We start from the raw sequence: 18063 nt of genomic DNA, 5'->3' as shown, positions 1-18063 counted from the left end.
CGCGATCAGGAGGGGAGAAGGGGCTCAGAGGAAGCGGTGCCGGGACCCTCGGTGTTCCCCTCGGGGGAACCCGGCGTGTCGGGGGACTTTTGGGGGTCGCAGGAAGGCTGTCAGGGACCGTTTCGCCTTTCAGGGCGGAACAGGGGACTTCCCTTGAGACGCCGTGGCGGGCAAGGGCCTCATCTTGCCAAGAGGTGGGAACCACGTGGTTTTTCTCGAGTTGCGGCGGGATTCTCGAGTGACGACGGGGATCTCAGCCTTCCCCTTGGGTTGGCCCTGGGAAGCCCAATCTTCCCCTCGGGTTGCGAGGGAAAGCTGGGGGTTGCGCTCGAGTCACTGCAGGGCCGAAGAGACCTCACCTAGGCGTGTGTCCGGGACCTAATATTCCTCTCCAGGGAAGGCAGGGATCTCGGGGTTGCATTCCAGGCTCCCCCGGGGAGTCAGGCCTCGTCTCGAGGGCAAGCCAAGGACTCCGCTCTCCTCTCGAGTCGCGACGCGGGTCTCTTGGAGCCCCCTGAGCGGCCTCAAGGGAGTCCAGCCTCCTCTTCCGTTTGGAGAGAGGACCCGGGATTGCTCTCCAGGCCATGCAGGAAAAGAAGGCCCTCAGCTCGCGAGGACGGGGGAGTCTCAGGGGTTTCCTCGAGCTGCGGCGCCCGTGGGTGCCGGGGTCCAGCCCCGGCTGATCCAGGGTCTCGAAGGAGAGACGGCTAGGCGACCTATTCAAATGTTAATTAGATATAATAAAGAGGAATAGAATGATGATAGCTCAGTAGGAAAATTCAGTGGAGAAAAGAAGCTGAGTGGCTTGGTTTACGCGGAAAATCAATATAACCCGTGACACCAAGTTAGCTCTGACCACGGAGGCCGCAGGCGCCCTCTCGAATAGTGGAAGGTGCCCCACCTTAGACACCTTCTCGAGTGGGTCTTAGAAGCCCTGGCAAATAAATGGTCGCAGAGGACATCCACGCTCCAGATGGACACTCAGCTAGAAGTTAAAGGGAAGAATGACATGGGGAGACCAAGCGTTGGTGAGCAAGGCCCATAGCTTTATTTTCAACAGGGGCTTTTATACCCTAAGTTACACATAGAGGACAATAGGGGATGCAAAATCAGCAGTCTTTGATGCTTATCAAAAACCAGGGTTTCTTTCCTGCAGATTTATCGTATACAAATGGTTTAGGTGATTTACATCATCTTCTGGCCAGAGGCCTATTAACATTTTATGACTCTTGACAAGGACTTATCAACAAAGACTTATTTTCTCTAAGAGTAATTATTTTAAGGTTTGGCGCCATCCTCCGAAGATAAGATTACGTTCCTATAGGGTGGATGTGTAATGGGTTTACAAAGGAAAGAATTTACTACCTTAAGGGTCTAAAGTTACTAACACCAAGGCCACTACTTATTTTTTCTACATACCAACTATATTAATTAATGCACATTCAAGGATACAATTCAAGGGATGTGAAAACTTGGCAACAAACATTGGCTCATCAATGAAATCTTTTACTAGTTTTATTCTGACAGTTTCTAATTCTCTGAGAGGCTCTAAGCTATTTGAATATCTTAAGCTTCCCGTGCCTCTGGAGGCTGGGAGACTGTAAACAATCGTATGCATAGCTGTAGGTGTCTGGGTAAACTTGTCAGGCGAGTTAGAGAGCCATCTGAGGGGTTTGGATTTAAACACTCCTAATTGCCCAGGAACTTTATTAATTGGAGCTGTAAGTTAACTCTTTGACAGAGAGAGTGAGATGGTGGTGGGGGACAGCCCCCAGTAAAGTCAGAGGCGAGAGCACAAAGCAATAAAGTAGGCAGACTCTGGTTTTTGGGGGGTAGATGCTCGAGAATATCCGGGGGCACTCCCGAGGCTCGATCCCGCCTTTGCGTATGCCGAGCCCCCTTCCTCATGACCTTTGTCACGAGTGGAATGTCTCTCGCCGGCTCCCGGCATCTCCCCCTTTTTTATTTCTTAAAACAGCCAGATGTAGCTCAGTCGCGAGCCTCTGAATGCTCTGCCGAAGAATCCTGACAATACAAGGAAGAATGAATATGAGAAGCAGAATTAAAACAGCCACAGTAACATAGCTAAGGAAGGTAGACAGCATATTTTTTCCTGAAATGTAGTTAGAGAAAGTATGGAAGAAATCATTTGCTGTTCCAGCGGCAGTAAAATCTAATCGGGAGTGTTCCATAGTTGCTATTTGATTGTGAAGTTTCCCTAAGTCTAGACCAATGTCAGAGCTGTTCCAGATACCTGAAATATGGTTTTTAATCTTTTCCCATTCAAAATCTGTCTCATTTACTTTCAGGGGTGTTACACATATCCACCAATAGTCAGCATGACAGGACAATGCCATTTTCACCTTTAAAGCCTGCAATTCAGTCCCAATATGTATTACTGCTTCCTCTAGGGCGTCTACCCTCATTTCTAATTTCCTGTCTATAGCTTCCTGTGTTGCCAATGCTAAAGAAACATTTTTGGACATAGAATCAACATATTGAGCAGTATGTACTTGTTGAGTCAATGATATTGCTGTCACAGTAACAGAAGTGATTGCACTTATCAAAGCTGCTATTCCCAAGATAAGTAAGCCCACAAACCATCGGGTTCGCATTAAATCCTGCAGTTGTTGTGATACAGCCAAACCGTAATTATCATACCAATAAGAACGCACAGACACAGGTATCATGAGATAGGGTGGGCGTTTCAACACAACAAAAGAACAAACATTATATTGGGGGGTCAAACAAGATGAAAGCACACATTGTTCACAACACCACTACCACAAAGGAGCAAACATTATATTGAGGGTTTAAACAAGATGAGCCAGGAAGCAGCTGCAGGCGTCGGCCCTGGGGAGCAGTGTCCCCAGCATCAGGAGGCAGAACGCGAGCGGCAAGCTGTGGGCCTCGGCGCTTACGGCGGGCGGAGGGGCGGGGCTCGCGGCCTTGGGCTAGCCGCCGCGGCTTGGGCTCTCAGCGTTCCCCTCTCGCCGGCGGGAGCGCGCTGGTCTGGACTGCATTCCGCGGGCGCGCTTTCCTCTCTGGCCCTCACTCACCGCACAGACTTCTTTGCTCTAGGTCGCAGGGTGCAGCGAGAAGGGTACTGGGCGCTGCTGGCGGCGCGGAGGCGAGAGCTGGCTGGGGGAGGGGGAGCGAGCGAGTGCGCGCCGCGAACCTGGTCTTTGGGGAACGTGACATGACGAATTTGTCTGAGATCCAAATTGAAGAATCTGCATTCTGTAGAAATATACAAGCATACCCTCTCCCACAAGTTAGCAACACATCTGGCCTTTTTCACTCTCCAGTATGGAGGTCTTTTTACTTGACCAGGGGCCGAGTCGTAGCCTGTAATTCAGGCATCTAGTGTCTCATCATTGTAGTCTGCCCCTGTGTGTTTACGTTTAAGTGATTAATTACAATTTGGACATAACTATTTGTCTAGCTGTTTACCTAGAGATATGAAATTTATACCTTGAACCAGCTGCATTTTGATGGTGAATTTTGTGAGAATTTTTGGCCTTATCAATCTTTTTACTTAAGTTTAAAACAATTACTTTAGTCAATGCATCTGCCAAAGCATTTCCTTCATGTAAAGGGCCGGGCAAGCTGGAATGGGCTCTATGTCCCACAAAATATTTTTTATCTCTGTGTTTAATCTTTCTGTAAATCAGATAACAAGGAGAAGATAGTAGTTTTATTTTTTGGAATATTAGCAGTTTCAATATGAGGAAACAACCCTACAATATATCAGGAGTCAGTCAAAAGATTAAAGGTGTGGTCTCCTAAATGTTGAAAGGCCTAAATAACTGCTTGTAACTCAGTCTTGACATTTTATTCCCTTGAATTAAAAGATCTTTTAAAGGCCTTGGAGCTGTAATTTCCTGCACCCAAAAGGCTAGATCACTAGATTCAAATGTTTTGTGGCTCTTATCTTGAGAAGTCAAGTTTTTTCTTTTCTGATAATAAGGTAAAAGCAAAAGCTATGTTACTCTTTAACCTTTATTAATTTATACAGTTTTGGTAGACAGTGAGATCAAGACTTTAATTTCTCAATATAATCAGAATCTACTACACCATGCACCACCGAAATTTCTTTTTTTCTTTCTTTTTTTTTTTTTTTTATTTGAAAAGAAAGCGAGCTACGCCCCAGGACAAATCTTCCAAAGTCCTCGGGTAGGGGGCCAGCCACTCCCGTTGGAATTGAAGTAAGCGGCACGTCAGGGGTTAATATTGTTGCTCAATCCTCTTGCCTTTTCTCCTAGCCTGGGTGAGACCCCCCCTGAGGGGGTTTTCTCCAAGGAGCACGCTCTGCATATTGTGTACTAAAAGCTCCTTTGTTTAAAAAACTTTTTATCTTCCTCAGGCTTAGGCAACTCTTTGAGAGGCTTTGGGGGCAAAGTGGGGAACTCCTGGGTCCTGGGAGGCACAAACGGAGGCGGTGGCAATCGCCTTAAATCAGAAAGTGGTGGATAAGTTTTTTAAAGGTTTGCGCAGAGGGGGAGGGAGCTCGCCAGGGCGCTCAGCCGCAGCGTCCTGTAAGCCCTCTCCTTCCTTGGGAGGTAAAGCACTTTCTCCCTCTTTTTTTTTTTTTTCCAATAGCAGAAATTATGATCTGTGCAGAAAGTGGAGACTCACCACCATCCACCGCTATAGCCTCTCTCATAGGCTATTTAACAGCCTCATGACGGAGGTCCAGGACATGTCTAATCATAATACACAGAGCCAATAAACATTTGTCTATTCTTAGATGCAGAGAAACCCATTTTTTTTTTTTTTGAGAATATTTTTATTTATTTTGTACCCTCTTTACCCTATCTAAACTGCAGAGGGGACTAAAAAAGAAGCCTCAAGGTGAGGATCAAATTTATCCTCGGGACTAAAGAAAACCCCTTTCCGGGAAACTCCTAGCGGAGGCCCTTTACCCCCACATGGAGGAGGAGGCATGGGGGGATGGGAGCGTCCCGTATTTCTCTTCTCCTGTTCTGGAGATCTTTTAACTGTTTGGTGACTAAATCTTACAGACTGTCTGATAAGGGATGTTTCCCTCAAGCTCCTAGGAATGGGTGGTCTGACAGGGGAAGTTTCTCTTAGGCCTTTTGGGGCATCATTGTTTAAGAGATGCCGATCTCCATCAGAGTGATATTTAGCTATTATCTCGCCTAAATTCTCTTTTTCTTTTGGGGAAGGCTGATCTTGTTTCTCATCCCTAACTTTAAGTTGTTCCTGAGTAGTCATGGCTGCTAACATTTTTCTTAGTTGCCGATAGTCAGGTGGGTCTTCATTTTTCTCATTTTCCTGAGGTTTAACTACAGTTTCGACCTCATTTTCCTCTTTAAAGGTTACTTTTTTAGATTCAGGGGCAGGTTTAGCCTCAGCATTTTCTTCACTATCCCCTTTAAGATGTACTTTTTCTGAATCGGGGGCAGGGTCTAAGACATCTCTAATGATGTTCCATAAGGAAAAAGCGTCATTAGGGACATTTTCTGAGTCATGTTCGGCATGGTAAGTTTTTAGCTGTTTTCCTACTTTTTCCCAGACATCTAAGTTAACAGAGCCTTCGTCTGGGAACCAGGGACAGTGCTCTTGTACAAATGAAAAAAATGATTGAATGGCAGATTTTTTAACTTTGATTCCTCTTTTATTTAATAACTGTAAGATTACTCCTATAAAGAGCTGTCTTTCATTTGATTCAGTGTTACCCATGTCAGAAAATTAAGTATAGTAAAAGATTTTGCTTTTAGCTATCAAAAGATCAGGCTTTTCTTTGGCCTTTTAACTTCAGAAACTGTTTTCTCTCTCTAAGTCTAACACTTTAACACTTTCAACACTTCCCACTCCTCTCGCCCTGTCTGTCCTACAGGGGGGTCCGCGGCACCCTTGAGTGGGGTCCTAGCCGTCCCGAACACTGGAAGGACATTAGGGCTGATGACCCAGATTGTCCCGGGGGGGGGGAACAGAAGGCTGGTGACCCAAACTGTTCCGAGGGGGGAGCAGTAGAGCTGATGACCCAAACTGCTCCGTGGGGGAACAAGAGAGCTGATGACCCAGTTGTTCCGAGAACGGGGGAGCAAAAGGGCTGATGACCCTAATTGCTTTGGGGAGCTTACCTTCGAAAAACCTGTTTCGGGCGCCACCTGCCGGGGTCCAGCCCCGGCTGATCCAGGGTCTTCGAAGGAGAGACGGCTAGGCGACCTATTCAAATGTTAATTAGATATAATAAAGAGGAATAGAATGAGGATAGCTCAGTAGGAAAATTCAGTGGAGAAAAGAAGCTGAGTGGCTTGGTTTACGCGGAAAATCAATATAACCCGTGACACCAGGTTAGCTCTGACCACGGAGGCCGCAGGCACCCTCTCGAATAGCGGAAGGTGCCCCACCTTAGACACCTTCTCGAGTGGGTCTTAGAAGCCCTGGCAAATAAATGGTCGCAGAGGACATCCACGCTCCAGATGGACACTCAGCTAGAAGTTAAAGGGAAGAATGACATGGGGAGACCAAGCGTTGGTGAGCAAGGCCCATAGCTTTATTTTCAACAGGGGCTTTTATACCCTAAGTTACACATAGAGGACAATAGGGGATGCAAAATCAGCAGTCTTTGATGCTTATCAAAAACCAGGGTTTCTTTCCTGCAGATTTATCGTATACAAATGGTTTAGGTGATTTACATCATCTTCTGGCCAGAGGCCTATTAACATTTTATGACTCTTGACAAGGACTTATCAACAAAGACTTATTTTCTCTAAGAGTAATTATTTTAAGGTTTGGCGCCATCCTCCGAAGATAAGATTACGTTCCTATAGGGTGGATGTGTAATGGGTTTACAAAGGAAAGAATTTACTACCTTAAGGGTCTAAAGTTACTAACACCAAGGCCACTACTTATTTTTTCTACATACCAACTATATTAATTAATGCACATTCAAGGATACAATTCAAGGGATGTGAAAACTTGGCAACAAACATTGGCTCATCAATGAAATCTTTTACTAGTTTTATTCTGACAGTTTCTAATTCTCTGAGAGGCTCTAAGCTATTTGAATATCTTAAGCTTCCCGTGCCTCTGGAGGCTGGGAGACTGTAAACAATCGTATGCATAGCTATAGGTGTCCGGGTAAACTTGTCAGGCGAGTTAGAGAGCCATCTGAGGGGTTTGGATTTAAACACTCCTAATTGCCCAGGAACTTTATTAATTGGAGCTGTAAGTTAACTCTTTGACAGAGAGAGTGAGATGGTGGTGGGGGACAGCCCTCAGTAAAGTCAGAGGCGAGAGCACAAAGCAATAAAGTAGGCAGACTCTGGTTATTGGGGGGTAGATGCTCGAGAATATCCGGGGGCACTCCCGAGGCTCGATCCCGCCTTTGCGTATGCCGAGCCCCCTTCCTCATGACCTTTGGCACGAGTGGAATGTCTCTCGCCGGCTCACGGCACGTGGGGGTTTTCTCCCGAGGCACGACGAGGATCTCAGGGAGCCTCTCGTGCGGCGCCAGGGAAGTCAGGTCTCCATGCGCGTGGCGAGGGGGAGCGCGTCCTGGCTCTCGAGTCACGGGAGGGGACTAGGGCCTCGAGACGCGTTGAAGAAGGACTCTCGAGGTCTTTGTCGGGGGGCGGCGGGAAACCCTCGTGTCCCTCGCCTTCTGCCGGGGACCTTAGGGAACTTGCCAGGGTGCCTCTGAGAGGCGAGGGATCCTGTGGAGGTGGCGGGGCCCCTCGGGACTCCGCTGGGTCTGGCGCAACGGAAGAGGGCCTCACCTCGAGGGGAGGCAGCAACCTCAGGCTTCCTCTCCGTTTCGGACTCCGACCGCAGGGTCCCTGCAGAGTTGGGACAGGAGAGTCAGGCCTCGTCTTGTCTGAGGAAGGGAACCCCGCTGGCCTCTCGAGTTGCTCAGGGGGTCTCAGGCCCCTCGTCGAGCTGTGTGTGGAACCCGCGGGTCTTTGCGGACGATGCACGGGGGTGGCAGTGCCCCTTCGTGTTGTGCCTTCACCCACAGGGTTGCCTTCGAAGAGGGGTCCGGGCCTCGGGTCCTTCAGAGGGCGGACCGGGGAACCGGGGGCGTTCGGCATGTGGCACCACCCACGTGGCTCGTCTCGAATTTCCTCGTGAGACCGGCCTCATCCTGAGGTGCGCAGGGAAGGCCGGGAACCCCTTCCAGACCACGCAGGGGAATCGCCTCTCCTGTCGCGATCAGGAGGGGAGAAGGGGCTCAGAGGAAGCGGTGCCGGGACCCTCGGTGTTCCCCTCGGGGGACCCCGGCGTGTCGGGGGACTTTTGGGGGTCGCAGGAAGGCTGTCAGGGACCGTTTCGCCCTTCAGGGCAGAACAGGGGACTTCCCTTGAGACGCCGTCTCGGGCAAGGGCCTCATCTTGCCAAGAGGTGGGAACCACGTGGTTTTTCTCGAGTTGCGGCGGGATTCTCGAGTGACGACGGGGATCTCAGCCTTCCCCTTGGGTTGGCCCTGGGAAGCCCAAACTTCCCCTCGGGTTGCGAGGGAAAGCTGGGGGTTGCGCTCGAGTCACTGCAGGGCCGAAGAGACCTCACCTAGGCGTGTGTCCGGGACCTAATATTCCTCTCCAGGGAAGGCAGGGATCACGGGGTTGCATTCCAGGCTCCCCTGGGGAGTCAGGCCTCGTCTCGAGGGGAAGCCAAGGATACCGCTCTCCTCTCGAGTCGCGACGCGGGTCTCTTGGAGCCACCTCAGCGGCCTCAAGGGTGTCCAGCCTCCTCTTCCGTTTGGAGAGAGGACCCGGGATTGCTCTCCAGGCCATGCAGGAAAAGAAGGCCCTCAGCTCGCGAGGACGGGGGCGTCTCAGGGGTTTCCTCGAGCTGCGGCGCCCGAGGGGGTTTTCTCCCGAGGCACGACGAGGATCTCAGGGAGCCTCTCGTGCGGCGCCAGGGAAGTCAGGTCTCCATGCGCGTGGCAAGGGGGAGCGCGTCCTGGCTCTCGAGTCACGGGAGGGGACTAGGGCCTCGAGACGCGTTGAAGAAGGACTCTCGAGGTCTTTCTCGGGGGGCGGCGGGAAACCCTCGTGTCCCTCGCCTTCTGCCGGGGACCTTAGGGAACTTCCCAGGGTGCCTCTGAGAGGCGAGGAATCCTGAGGAGGTGGCGGGGCCCCTCGGGACTCCGCTGGGTCTGGCGCAACGGAAGAGGGCCTCACCTCGAAGGGAGGCAGGAACCTCAGGCTTCCTCTCCGTTTCGGACTCCGACCGCAGGGTCCCTGCAGAGTTGGGACAGGAGAGTCAGGCCTCGTCTTGTCTGAGGAAGGGAACCCCGCTGGCCTCTCGAGTTGCTCAGGGGGTCTCAGGCCCCTCGTCGAGCTGTGTGTGGAACCCGCGGGTCTTTGCGGACGATGCACGGGGGTGGCAGTGCCCCTTCGTGTTGTGCCTTCACCCACAGGGTTGCCTTCGAAGAGGGGTCCGGGCCTCGGGTCCTTCTCAAGGGCGGACCGGGGAACCGGGGGCGTTCGGCATGTGGCCCCACCCACGTGGCTCGTCTCGAATTTCCTCGTGAGACCGGCCTCATCCTGAGGTGCGCCGGGAAGGCCGGGAACCCCTTCCAGACCACGCAGGGGAATCGCCTCTCCTGTCGCGATCAGGAGGGGAGAAGGGGCTCAGAGGAAGCGGTGCCGGGACCCTCGGTGTTCCCCTCGGGGGAACCCGGCGTGTCGGGGGACTTTTGGGGGTCGCAGGAAGGCTGTCAGGGACCGTTTCGCCCTTCAGGGCGGAACAGGGGACTTCCCTTGAGACGCCGTCGCGGGCAAGGGCCTCATCTTGCGAAGAGTTGGGAACCACGTGGTTTTTCTCGAGTTGCGGCGGGATTCTCGAGTTACGACGGGGATCTTAGGCTTCCTCTTGCGTTGGCCCTGGGAAGCCCAAACTTACCCTCGAGTTGCGAGGGAAAGCTGGGGGTTGCACTCGAGTCACTGCAGGGCCCAAGAGACCTCACCACGGCGTGTGTCCGGGACCTAATATTCCTCTCCAGGGAAGGCAGGGATCTCGGGGTTGCATTCCATGCTCCCCCGGGGAGTCAGGCCTCGTCTCGAGGGGAAGCCAAGGACTCCGAACTCCTCTGGAGTCGCGATGCGGGTCTCTGGTAGCCCCCTGCGTGGCCTCAAGGGAGTCCAGCCTCCTCTTATTTTGGAGACAGGACCCGGGATTGCTCTCTAGGCCATGCAGGAAAAGAAGGCCCTCTGCTCGCGAGGATGCGGTGTCTCAGGGGTTTCCACAAGCTGTGGCGCCCCTAGGGGTTTTCTCCCTAGGCACGACGAGGATCTCAGGAAGCCTCTCGTGCGGCGCCAGGGAAGTCAGGTCTCCATGCGCGTGGCGAGGGGGAGCGCGTCATGGCTCTCGAGTCATGGGAGGGGACTAGGGCCTCGAGACGCGTTGAAGAAGGACTCTCGAGGTCTTTCTCGGGGGGCGGCAGGAGACCCTCGTTTCCCTCGCCTTCTGCCGGGGACCTTAGGGAACTTCCCAGGGTGCTTCTGAGAGGCGAGGGATCCTGTAGAGGTGGCGGGGCCTCTCGGGACTCTGCTGGGTCTGGCGCAACGAAAGAGGGCCTCACCCGAGGGGAGGCAGGAAGCCCAGGCTTCCTCTCCGTTTCGGACTCCGACCGTAGGGTCCCTGCAGAGTTGGGACAGGAGAGTCAGGCCTCATCTTGTCTGAGGAAGGGAACCCCGCTTGCCTCTCGAGTTGTTCAGAGGGCCACAGGCCCCTCGTCGAGTTGTGTGTGGAACCCGCGGTTGTTTCCGGACGATGCACGGGGGTGTCAGTGCCGCTTCGGGCTGTGCCTTCACCCACAGGGTTGCCTTCGAAGAGGGGTCGTCATCGGGTTCTTCTCAAGAGCGGACCGGGGAATCGGGCTCGTTCGGCATGTGGCACCACCCACGTGGCTCGTCTCGAATGTCCTCGTGTGACCGGCCTCCTCTTGAGGTGCGCCGGCAAGTCCGGGAACCCCTTCCAGACCACGCAGGGGAATCGCCTCTCCTGTCGCGATCAGGAGGGGAGAAGGGGCTCAGATGAAGCGGTGCCGGCACCCTCGGTGTTCCACTCGAGGGAACCCGGCGTATCGGGGAACTTTTTGGGGTCGCATGAAGGCTGTCAGGTTCCGTTTCGCACTTCAGGGCGGAACAGGGGACTTCCCTTGAGATGCCGTCACGGGCAAGTGCCTCATCTTGCCAAGAGGTGGGAACCACGTGGTTTTTCTCGAGTTGCGGCGGGATTCTCATGTTACGACAGGGGATTACAGGCTTCCTCTTGTGTCGGCCCTGGGTAACCCAACCTTCTATTCTACTGGCGAGGGAAAGCTGGGGGTTGCGCTCGAGTCACTGCAGGGCCAAAGAGACCTCATCTAGGCGTGTGTCCAGGACCTAATGCTCCTCTCCAGGGAAGACAAGGATCTCGGGGTTGCATCCCATGCTCCCCCGGGGAGTCAGGCCTCGCCTCGAGAGGAAGCAAAGGACTCCGCTCTCCTCCCGAGTCGCGACGCTGATATCTTCTGCCCCCTGAGTGGCCTCAAGGGCGTCCAGCCTCCTCTTCACTTTTGAGAGAGGACTCCTGATTGCTCTCCAGGCCAGGCAGGAAAAGACGGCCCTCACCTCGCGAGGACGGTGGCATCTCAGGGGTTTCCTCGAGCTGCGGCACCCGTGGGGGTTTTCTCCCGAGGCACGACGAGGATCTCAGGGAGCCTCTCGTGCGGCGCCAGGGAAGTCATGTCTCCATGCACGTGGCGAGAAGGAGCGCGTCATTGTTCTCGAGTCATGGGAGGGGACTAGGGCCTCAAGACGCGTTGAAGAAGGACTCTCGATGTCTTTCTCGGGTTGCAGCGGGAAACCCTCGTTTCCCCCGACTTTTGTCGGGGACCTGAGGGAACTTCCCAGGGTGCCTATGAGAGGTGAGGGTCGCTGTCGTGTTGGTGGGGCCTCTCGGGACTCCACTGGGTTTGTCGCAATGGAAGAGGGCCTCATCTCGAGTGGAGTCAGGAACCTCAGTCTTCCTCTCCAATTCTGACTCTGATCGTAGTGTCCCTGCAGAGTTGGGACAGGAGAGTCAGGCTATGTCTTTTCTGAGGAATGGAACTCCGCTTGCCTCTTGAGTTGTTCATGGGGTTTCAGGCCCCTTGTCAAACTGTGTGTGAAATCTGCAGGTTTTTCCAGACGATGCATGGGGGTGTCAGTGACCCTTCGTTTTGTGTCTTCATCCACAGGGTTGCCTTCGAAGAGGTGTCCGGGCATCGTGTTCTTATGAACAGCAGACTGGGAAATCGGGGTCGTTCAGCATTTGGCACCACCCACGTGGCTAATCTCGAATTTCCTCATGAAACCGGCCTCATCCTGAGGTGTGCCGCGAAGGTCATGAAACCCTTCCAGACAAAGCAGAGGATTCGACCCTCCTGTGGCGATCAGGAGGAGAGAAGTGGCTCAGATGAAGTGCTGCTGGGAACCTCGGTGTTTCCCTCAAGTGAGACAGGTATGTCGGGTAACTTTTGGGGTCGCATAACGCGTTCCAAGTACCGTTTCTCTCTTCAAATTGGAACGTGGGACTTCTCTTGGGGTGCTCCAGCGGGCAAGGGCCTCATCTTGGAATGACTGGGGAACCACTTGGTTTTTCTCTAGTTGCGGTGGGATATTTGAGTTACCATAGGGAATTCATGCTTCCTCTTGTGTTGGCCCACAAAAGTCTTATCTTCCATTCGAGATTCGAGGAAGAGCTGGAGGTGCGCTCTAGTCACTGAAGGCAAAAGAGACCCCACCAAGGCTTGTGTGCAGGACCTAATGTTCATGTCAAGGGGCGACAGGAATCTCGGGGTTGCATTCCAGACTCACCCTGGAGTCAGGCCTCGTCTCGAGGGGAAGCAAAGGACTCTGCTCTCCTCTCGAGTCGGACGGGTATGTCTTGGAGCCCACTGAGTGGCTTAAAGGGAGTCAAACCTCCTCTGGTGTTTGGAGGGAGGACACGGGATTGCTCTCCAGGCAATGCAGGAAATGAAGGCCCTCGTCTCCCGATGACTGGGGCGTCTCGTAAGTTTTCTCGAGCTGTGGCGCTAGTGTGGGGTTTTTCACGAAGTAAGACTGGGAGCTCAGTGAGCCTCTCATGTGGTGCCAGGGCAGTCAGGTCTCTATGCACGTGGTGAGAGGGAGCCCGTCATTGTTCTCGAGTCATGGTAGGGGAATTGGGCCTGAAGACGTGTTAAAGAAGGACTCTCGAGGTCTTTCTTGGGTTGCAGCAGGAAACCCTGGGTTCCATCGACTTGTGCCAGTGACCTCAGGAAGCTTCTCAGCGTGCCTCTGAGAAGTCAGGGTCACTGTGGAGTTGGGAGGGGCCTCTCGGAACTCCACTGGGTTTGGTGCAATGGAAGAGGGCCTCATGACAAGTTGAGGCAGGAACCTCAGGGTTCCTCTCCTGGCTTCGAATGCGCCGGATCTGACTCGGATCGCAGAGTCCCTGCAGAGCTGGGACAGGAGAGTCAGGCCTCGTCTTGTGTGGAGGAATGGAACTCCGCTTGACTCTCGCGTTGTTCATGGGGTGACAGGCCACTTGTCGATTTGTATGTGGAACTTGCGGGTTTTTCTGGACGATGCACTGGGGTGTCACTGCCCCTTCGTGTTGTGCCTTGTTCCACAGGATTGCCTTCGAGTTGGGTTCTGCCATCGGGTTCTTATCAAGAGCGGACCAGGGAATCGGGGTCTTTTGGCATGCCGCACCACCCACGAGGCTATGTCTCGAATTTCCTCGTGAGACTGGCCTCATCTTGATGTGCGCCAGGAAGGTCGGGAACGCCTTCCAGACAAAGCAGGGGAATCGAACCTCCTGTCGCGATCAAGAGGGGAGAAGAGTCTCAGATGAAGTGGTGCCGGGAACCTCGGTGTTCTCCTCAAGTGAGACTGGTATGTCGGGGAACTTTTGGGGTCGCATCAAGGGTTCCAAGTAACTTTTCGCTCTTCAATACGGAACGTGGGACTTCTCTGGAGACGCTGTAGCGGGCAAGGGCCTCATCTTTCGATGACGGGGGAACCACGTGGTTTTTCTTGAGTTGGGGCGGGATTCTCGAGTTACAACCGGGAATTCAGGCTTCCTCTTCAACTGGCCCAGGGAAGTCCAGTTTTCATTCGAATTGTGAGTTAGAACTGGGGATTGCTCTCGAGACACTGCAGGGCCAAATAGACCTCATCTAGGCTTGTGTCCAGGACCTAATGTTCCTCTGCTGGGGCGAAAGCGATCTCAGCATTGCATTCTCGACTCACCCAGGGAGTCAGGCCTCGTCTCGAGGGGAAGCCAAGGACACCGCTCCCCTGTCAAGTCGCGACGGGTATATCTTGGAGCTCACTGTGTGGCCTAAAATGAGTCAAGCCTCCTGTGGAGTTTGGAGAGAGGACTCAGGATTGCTCTCCAGGCCATACAGCAAAAGAAGGCCCTCATCTCGTGAGGACTGGGGCGTCTCGTGGGTATTCTCGAGCTGTGGCTCCAGTGTGGTGTTGCTCACGAGGTATAATGGGGAGCTCAGGGAGCCTCTCCTGTGGCGCCAGGGAAGTCAGGTTTCTACGCGCGTGGCTAGGGGGAGCGCGTCATTGCTCTCGAGTCATGGTAGGGGAATGGCACCTCAAGACGCGTTGAAGAAGGACTCTCGAGGTCTTTTACGGGTTGGGGCAGGAAACCCTTGGTTCCCTCGACTTGTGCCGGTGATCTCAGGAAGGTCTAAGGGTGCCTCTGAGAAGTCAGGGATACTGTGCAGTTGGGAGGGGTCTCTCGGGACTCCACTGGGTTCGGTGCAATGGAAGAGGGCCTCATCTCGAGTGGAGGCAGGAAACTCATGTTTCCTCTCCTGACTTCCCCTGGGCCAGATCTGACTCGGATCGCAGTTTCGCTGCAGAGTTCGAACAGGAGAGTCAGGCCTCGTCTTGTGTGGAGGAATGGAACTCTGCTTGCCTCTCCAGTTGTTCACGGGGTGACAGGTCACTTCTCGAGCTGTGTGTGGTACCTGCGGGTTTCTCCGGACGATACCCAGGGGTGTCAGTGCCCCTAAGTGTTGTGCCTTCATCAAAAGTGTTATCTTCAAAGAGGTGTCCGGGCATCAGGATCTTATCAAGAGCGGACCGGGAAATCGGGGTCTTTTGGCATGTGTCACCATCCACGTGGCTATGTCTCGAATATCCTCGTGAGACCGGCCTCATCCTGAGATGCACCGGGAAAGGCGGGAACCCCTTCAAGACAAAACAGGGGAATCGACCCTCCTGTCGCGATCAGGAGGGGAGAAGGGGCCCAGATGTAGTGGTGCCAGGAACCTCGGTGTTCTCCTCGAGTCAGACTGGTGTGTCGAGGAACTTTTGAGGTCGCATCAAGGGTGCCAATACCGTTTCGCACTTCAAGACGGAACGTGGGACTTCTCTTGAGACGCTGTAGGGGGCAAGGGCCTCATCTTGGGATGACGGGGGAACCACGTGGCGTTTCTCGAGTTGTGGCGGGATTCTCGAGTTTCGACGGGGAATACAGTCTTCCTCATGTGTTGGGCCAGGGAAGTCCTATCTTCCATTCGAGTTTAAAGGGAGAGCTGGGGATTGCTCTCGAGTCACTGCAGGGCAAAATAGACCTCATCTAGGCTTGTGTCCAGGACTTAATGTTCGTCCCTAGGGGCGACAGGGATCTTGGGGTTGCATACCAGACTCACCCGGGGAATCAGGCCTCGTCTCGAGGGGAAGCAAAGAACTCCGCTGTCCTTTTGAGTCGCGATGGGTATCTCTTGGAGCCCACTGTGTGCCCTAAAGGGAGTCAAGCCTCCTGTGGTGTTTGGATAGAGGACTCGGGATTCCTCTCCAGGCCATGCAGGAAAAGAAGGCCCTCATCTCGCGATGATGGCGGCGTCTCGTGGGTTTTCTAGACTGCTGCGCTAGTGCCGGGTTTCTGACGAGGTACGAGAGGGAGCTCAGGGAGCCTCTCGTGTGGCGCCAGGGAAGTCAGGTCCCCATGAGATGGCTAGGGGGAGCTCGTCATTGCTCTCAAGTCATGGTAGGGTAATCGGGCCTCAAGACGGGTTGAAGAAGGACTCTCGAGGTCTTTCTCGGGTCACTGCATAAAACCTAGGGTTCCCTTGACTTGTGCCTGCGACCTCAGGGAGCTTCTCAGAGTGCCTCTGAGAAGTCAGGGATACTGTGCAGTTTGGAGGGGCCTCTCGAGACTCCTCTGCATTTGGTGGAATGTAAGAGGGACTCATCTCGAGTTGAAGCAGGAACCTCAGTGTTCCTCTCCATTTCTGACTCAGATCGCAAGGTCCCTGCATGTTGGTACAGGAGAGTCAGGCCTCGTCTTTTCTGGAGGATGGGACTCCTCTTGCCTCTCGAGTTGTTCTCGAGGTGACAGGCCACTTGTCGAGCTGTGTGTGTAACCTGCCCGTTTTTCCGGATGATGCTCAGGTGTGTTAGTGCCCCTTCGTGTTGTACCTTCATACTCAAGGCTGCCTTCCAAGAGGTGTCCGAGCATCGGATTCTTATCAAGAGCGGACCGGGAAATTGGAGTCTTTCAGCAAGTGGCACCACCCACAAAGCTACGTATCGAATTTCCCCATGAGACCGGCCTCATCCTGAGTTGTGCAGGGAAGGTCGGGCCCCCTTGCAGACAAAGCAGGGGAATCGACCCACCGGTCACGATCAGGAGGGGAGAAGGGGCTTAAATGAAGTGGTGCCGGGAACCTCGGTGTTCCCCTTGAGTGAGACCGGCGTGTTGGGGGACTTTTGGGGTCGCATCAAGGGTGCCAAGTACCGTTTCGCATTTCAAGATGGAACCTGGGACATCTTTTGAAACGCTGTAGCGGGCAAGGGCCTCATCTTGCGATGACGGGAGAACCACGTGGTTTTGCTCGAGTTGCGGCGGGATTCTCGAGTTATGACCGGGAATTTAGGCTTCCTCTTGTTGGCCTTGAAATCCAATCTTCCATTCGGGTTGCGAGGGGGAGCTGGGGATTGCGCTAGAGTCACTGCAGGGCAAAAGAGACCTAATCTAGGCTTGTGTCCAGGATCTAACGTTGCTCTCCAGGGGCGACAGGGATCTCGGGTTTGCATTCCAGACTCATCCGGGGAGTCAGTTCTCACCTCGAGGGTAAGCAAAGAATTCCGCTCTCATCTCGAGTCGCGATGGGTATCTCTTGGAGCCCACTGTGTGTACTAAAGGGAGTCAAGCCTCCTGTGGAGTTTGGAGAGAGGACTCGGGATTGGACTCCAGGCCATGCAGGAAAAGAAGGCCCTCATCTCGAGATGACGGTGGCGTCTCGTGGGTTTTCTCGAGCTGCGGCGCCAGTGTGGGGTGTCTCATGAAGTACCACGGGGATCTCAGGGAGCCTCTTGTGTGGCGCCAGGAAAATCCAGTATTCCATTCGAGTTGCAAGTTAGAACTGGGGATTGCTCTCCAGTCACTGCAGGGCAAAATAGACCTCATCTACGCTTGTGTCCAGGACCTAGTGTTCCACTACTGGGCCAACAGAGATCTCAGGGTTGCATTCTCGACTCACCCGGAGAGTCAGGCCTCGTCTTGAGGGGAAAAAAAGGACTCCGCTCTCCTGTCGAGTCGCGACGGGTATCTCTTGGAGCCCACTGCGTGGCGTAAAGGGAGTGAAGCCTCCTATGGAGTTTGGAGAGATGACTCGGGATTGTTTTCCTGGCCATGCAGGAAAAAAGGCCCTCATCTCACGATGACGGGGGCATCTCGTGGGTTTTCTCCAGCTGCGGCGCCAGTATCAGATTTCTCACGAGGTACAACAGGGAGCTCAGAGAGCCTCTCGTGTGGTGCTAGGGACGTCAGGTCTCCGTGCGTGTGGTGAAGGGGAGTGCGTGATTGCTCTCGAGTCATAGTAGGCGAATCGGGCCTCAAGACGCATTGAAGAAAGACTCTTGAGGTCTTTCTCGGGTTGCGGCAGGGAACCCTGGGTTCCCTTGATTTGTGTTGGTGACCTCAGGCAACTTCTAAGGGTGCCTCTGAGAAGTCAGGGACACTGTGGATTTGGGAGGGGCCCTTCGTTACTCAACTGGGTTTGGTGCAATCGAAGAGGGCCTCATCTCGAATGGAGGCAGGAACGTCAGGGGT

This window comes from Bubalus kerabau, chromosome 21 (assembly GCF_029407905.1).
Source record: "Bubalus kerabau isolate K-KA32 ecotype Philippines breed swamp buffalo chromosome 21, PCC_UOA_SB_1v2, whole genome shotgun sequence".
In the NCBI taxonomy this organism is placed as follows: Eukaryota; Metazoa; Chordata; class Mammalia; order Artiodactyla; family Bovidae; genus Bubalus; species Bubalus kerabau.
The sequence above is the reverse complement of the archived record's forward strand: the minus strand, read 5'-3'. Positions refer to the sequence as shown.